At 43.1% G+C, this 5,945-nt stretch overlaps 1 protein-coding gene across 1 annotated transcript in view; it reads left to right on the forward strand.

Moving 5' to 3' along the window:
* Positions 1-5,945, forward strand: part of TMPRSS2 (transmembrane serine protease 2) — a 42,683-nt gene that overhangs the window by 15,357 nt on the left and 21,381 nt on the right. The window lies entirely within an intron of this gene.

Genomic DNA, 5,945 nt, shown 5'->3' on the forward strand with positions numbered 1-5,945 from the left:
CTTACCTTGCTTACCAGATCATCTGTCATGAGCAATTTCACAGTTTTTCATCACATCCAAGATTGTGCCTCTCGGTATGGCTGACATTTGTCTCTCTCCCAACCCCACAGCACCTTCCTACAGAATCAAACCCTCTTTTCAAATTTCCAATCCCTCACAGGGACGGATGACCCAGTAAAGCAAGGTAAGCATGGGCTTACTTGTGCTTACTTACTAATCTGTAGTGGAACCCATGTGAAATTGTTCACTACAGACTAGTAAGCAAGCACAAGTAAGCCTGTGCTTACCTTGCTTATTAAGTAATCCACCCTTCTCCTTTTTTATAAGGACACCACCTATATAGAATTAGGACCCACCCTGCTCTGATATGACCTCCTGTTATTTTAACTGATAACGTCTTCAAAGACCCTATTTCTACACAAGGTGATATTTAAAAACCAAACCTGTTGCCATCAAGTTGATTCCTACTCATAGCGACCCTATAGGACAGAGTAGAACTACCCCATAGGGTTTCCAAGGCTGTAATCTTTATGCAAGCAGGCTGCTGCATTTTTCTGCCGAGGAGTGACTGGTGGTGTCGAACGGCCAACCTTTCGGTTAGCAGCCGAACTCCTAACCACTGAGCTGCCAGTACCTGTCCTTACTTAACTGATGATATTTTCAAAGAACCTATTTCCACACAAGGTGACATCACAGGTGCTGGGCATTAGGGCTGTAGCATATCTTTCTGGGGACACAACTCAATCCATACCATACCCAATGAGGACTGTGGACACCCTCACTTTTACATGTGGACACACTGCACTGTTTTTTCAGCCATGGAGCTGGCAGAGAATGCTGGGAAATGATAGTGTTCCACTTGACAGTAATCTTTCCTTCAGGGCCATGCTTGGAGAGGATGGTTTTCCTGTTACCTTCTCATTTCCAAAATTATGGCCATATGCATAAGGGGTGTAGTTGGTCCTGGCTGGGAGGATTTCTCAGCAAGGCTGGTGGCCCCCTTGGTGCCCTGCCTCTGTGCCGGCCACACACTAGCACATGTCCTGGGACCCGCTGCCTTTGCTCTTGATCTCAGCCAGCCCTACAGCATAACCTTGATGCTTCCTGGGAGAACATGTACGTTTGAAAACAACACATATTCACTGTTTAAACATTGCTCCTTTCTTTATTTTAGCTGTAATGTATTTATCACCATTTTCTTAAATCAACTAAGGAGTTTTTGAGGTTGAGTAGTGTGGTTAAGATAACATGTGGAACGGCTTTTGATATTCTCCTGTGCATGCGTGCGTGTGTGTGTGTGTGTGTGTGTGTGTTTCAATCAGCTCCAGTAAGGAATTTTAACAATGTTACCTGCAGAGCCCCTTACTTTTTTTTTAATTGTACGTTAGATGAAGGTTTACAGAGACGATTAGTTTCTCATTAAACAATTAATACACATATTGTTTGGTGACATTGGTTGCCAACCCCATGACATGTCAACCCTCTCCCTTCTCAACCTTGGGTTCTCCATTACCAGCTTTCCTGTCCCCTCCTGCCTTCTTGTCCTTGCCCCTGGGCTGGTATGCCCCATTAGTCTTGTTTTGTTTTATGGGGCTGTCTAATCTTTGGCTGAAGGGTGAACCTCAGGAGTGACTTCATTACTGAATTAAAAGGGTGTCCAGGAGCCATACTCTCGGGGTTTCTCTGGTCTCTGTCAGGCTAGAAAGTCTGGTCTTTTTTGTGAGTTTGAATTTGTCCTACATTTTTCTCCAGCTTTGTCTGGGACCCTCTGTTGTGATCCCTGTCAGGGCAGCCGGTGGTGAGAATCCCTTATTTCTTAATATTTAAATTGTATTTACTTAAATGCATTAGCAGATAATACATTCAAATGGATCAAAATTCAGGAAGTACAAAAGGGTATCTAGCAAAAGTCTTCCCCATCCCCTTCACACACACACATGCATGCGCACGCGCGCGCGCGCACACACACGTTCACCAGACAATCACGCTCTTTCTCCAAGGCTACTAGTCTTGAGTTTCTTGTTGATCTTTCCGAGAGTTTTTGCATAGAAAAGCAAATACGTATGTGCATTCTTAACCCCTCTTTTTCACCGTGGTTACTCTCAGGCAGCACGCTGCGGCATTCTGACTTCCCATTGGTACCTGAGCTCCTCCTACCCCTCGCCACCACTGCAGTCGGCGTGCCTTTGCATGGAGTCACCATCATCCCACCAGCCTCTTCTTGACAGACATTCATTTCTTCCCACCTTTTGCTCTAACACCCCATGCTGCAAACATGCCAGCACATCTGTCTGAGTCATCAAGAGCTGCTATAACAGAAATACCACAAGTGGATGGCTTTAACAAAGAGAAGTTTATTCTCTCACAGTCCAGTAGGCTACAAGTCCAAATTCAGGGCATCAGCTCCAGGAGGTGGCTTTCTTTCTCTGTCGGCTCTGGAGGAAGGTCCTTGTGATGCATCAGTCTTCCCTTGGTCTGGGAGCATCTCAGTGCAGGAATCTCAGATCCAAAGGACACGCTCTGCTCCTGACACTGCTTTCTTGGTGGTGTGAGGTTCCCATGTGTCTCTGCTCGCTTCTCTCTTTTATATCTCAAAACAGATTGGCTTAAGATCCTATCTAATCTTGTAAACCTCATCAGTATAACTACCGCTAATCCATCTGATTAGGTCATAGTGATTGAGTTTACAACACATAAGGAAATCACATCAGATTACAAAACAGTAGACAGTCATACAATACTGGGAATCATGACCCAGCCAAGTTGACAGACATTTTGGGGGGACAGAATTCAATCCATGACAACATCTGTAGGAGAAATTCCCAGAAGTGCAATTGCTGGGACAAAGGGTCTATGTATTTGTTATTTGATAGACCTTTCTTGATTTGGGTTTATCTAATTTCCACATTGATGACTCATATATAAAACAAAATAGGTGACTGTGACATTGAATGTGAGTGTGTTCTCTGTTAAATCAGAACTCACATGTAGTGTGTTTTTAATTCATCCAGCTTGTAGAGTGGAAATTATTTTCAAGGAAATGCACATCTTCCGATAATAAAGAACATCGCCCATTCCATGGAAAACATTCATTGTTGGGTATAGAGCTTTCTTTCAAAGGGTGCATTAAATATACACATACCAAAACCAAACCTGATGCCGTCAAGTTGATTCTGACGCATAGTGACCCTATAGGGCAGAGTAGAACTGCCGTATAGGCTTTCCAAGGAGCGGCTGATGGATTGGAACTGCCAACCATTTGGTTAGCAGCCGAGCTCTTAACCACCGTGCCACCAGGGCTCCACTATATACATGTATACAGACATATTAATTCACTCTTTCTACTGAGATGTTTTCTGAGTCTTTTTCAAAATATCAGAGAAGAAACTAAATTACTGCTTGAAATCGTTTGCAACTCTCCGTCTTACCTACTGTTATCTTTGCCCAGTTAACATCTGGATGCAGATAATTGGTGGGGGGATCCCTAAAATTATCCAGAAAGCAAGAATGAAGGGTCTCCCTTACTCTCTCCCACACCATGGTGGCCATTTTATTTTTAATTTTGGAAGTATGTTTAATTCCAGTTTTTTGTTTAATTACTAGACTTTATTTTTTAGAACAGCAAAAGTAGAGAGAGTCCCCATATACCTCCTGCCCCCCTACATGATTTCCCTGTTATTAACATCTTGCTTTCCTGCCCTGCATTTGTTGCAATTGATGAACAAATTTCGATACATGATTGTTAAGTGAAGTGGTAGTTTACATCAGGGCTCGCACATTGTCCAGTCCCCTGGGTTTTGACAAAAGCACGATGTCACGTACCTACCATCACAGTATCATGCGAAATCGTTTCACTGCCCAAAAAATGCCCTGTGCTCCCTACTTCATCCTTCCCCCAACCCCTGGCAACCCTTGATCTCTTCTCTGTCTCCATGGTTTTCCCTTTTCCAGAAAGTCATATAGTTGGGAATCATCCAGAATGTAGCATTTTGAGACTGGCTTCTCTCCCTCAGCAGTATGTATGTAAGGTTCCTCCATGTCTTTTTGTGGCTTGAGAGCGCTTTTTTTTTTTTTTTTAATCACTGAGTAACGCTCCATTGTCTGGAGGTACCAAGGTTTGTGAATCCATTCCCCAAGCACATGACATGTGGATTTGCTTGTCACGGAAATCATCACGCCAAGTCTGGTCATGTCAGTGACTTGCGTCCAGAGCTGTCAGGTGGTTGTCTTCAGACCATCCTGTGAGTTGGGACTGTCTTAGTCACCGAGTGCTGCTGTAACAAAATATCGCAAGTGGGTAGCTTTAAAAAACCAAGATTAATGTTCTCACAGGTCAGGAGGCTAGAAGTCTGAGTATGGGGAGTGACAATAGGGAGGTCCTTCCTTGTTGAGGTCAGCTTCCAGTCGCTGCTGGCAACCTTTGTAGATGTATCTGTCTTATTCACTTGTCTTCCCCTTCCCTCGTGTGTGTGTCTATTCTGTTCTTTTCATAACTCAGGGGGAATTAGGTTTGGGACTCACTCTACCCTGATGACCTCATTAACATAATAAAAAAAAAACCTATTTCCAAACAGAGTCATATTTACAGGTACAGGGGTTAGGATTTTAATACATATTTTGGGGGGACACAGCTCAGTCAATAACAGGGGCCACAGACAGAAGGCGAGGAGTGGAGCCTCAGAATAGCTGGAATTTCCTTTTCTACTTTAAGCACCCATATAACCCCCCCAGAACCGAATAGTGCCATTTATACACTCTTAAACTTTCGTAAATAATATACCAAACACATCATTTTGCAACTTGCTGTTTTATGCAACGTTCTTTTCAAGATTGCTCATGTTAATACATGGTGCTGTAGTTAATCCTAAAGTTACAAGATCCTGTTCTGTGAAGACACCACCCTGGATGTATTCTCCTACACAAAATCCTAGGTAGTGCTTACCTCTACGGTAGGAGAGAAGGGGATGGAATAGGGCAGGGGACTGGAGCTATATTTATAATGTTTTATTTCTTTAAGCAAAAGAGCTGAGGTAATTTTGAGAAAACGTTGGCTAATTTAGAGGCAGAACCTTTACAAAAAGAGATTCTACCACGTCTCCTGGTATTCAGTCAGAGCCTAAAATTTGATCAAGAGGGGATCAACCTGTTCATTAAAGTGATTGTTCAAAGAGGAATTTCTTTGGTAAACCTTCATCTTATCCATTAAGTTTCATTTGAGATCTTTATTGAGATATTCACATACCATATAATTCACCCAGTTAAAGTGTACAGTTCAATGGTGTTTGGTATATTCACAGAGGTGTGCAAACATCATCACGGTCAATTTTAGGACATTTTTATCACCCCAAAAGGACAGTCCACATCCTTTAGTGATTACTGCCCACACACACACACACTGAGCCCTAACCATGCACTGAATTACTTTCCATCTGTAGATTTGCTTTTCCTGGACGTCTTATATGAATAGACTCATAGCTTGTAGTCTTTTGTGACTGGTTTCCTTCACTCAGCATAATGTCGTCAAGGGTCATCCCCGTCGTAGACAGCACGGATCAGTACCTCATTTCTTTTTGATGGCTGACTAATAATCCATTCTATGATATACCACATTTCGTTTATACATTCATCACCTGACGGACCCTTGAGTTGATTCTACTTTTGTCTGTTGTGAATAGTGCTGCTGTGAACACCGGTGTACATGTGTCTGTCTCAATTCTCATTTTCACTTCTTTGGGGTAAAGGACACTTTCTAACGGGGAGAGAACAGAGCCATAGCGTCCTGACAGCTGGGGTCAGCATGTTGAGAAAAGCAAGCCTAGCGCTGCTACATTGATATTCTCAGCCATTACAGTCATTTGTGTGGTGTGGTGCTGTGTTGTGTGGTATTGTGTTGAGTGGTGTGGTGTTGTGTGGCGTGGTGTGTTGTGTGTTATGTGGCGTGGGGT

This window comes from Trichechus manatus, unplaced genomic scaffold (assembly GCF_000243295.1).
Source record: "Trichechus manatus latirostris isolate Lorelei unplaced genomic scaffold, TriManLat1.0 scaffold00128, whole genome shotgun sequence".
Classification (NCBI taxonomy): domain Eukaryota; kingdom Metazoa; phylum Chordata; class Mammalia; order Sirenia; family Trichechidae; genus Trichechus; species Trichechus manatus.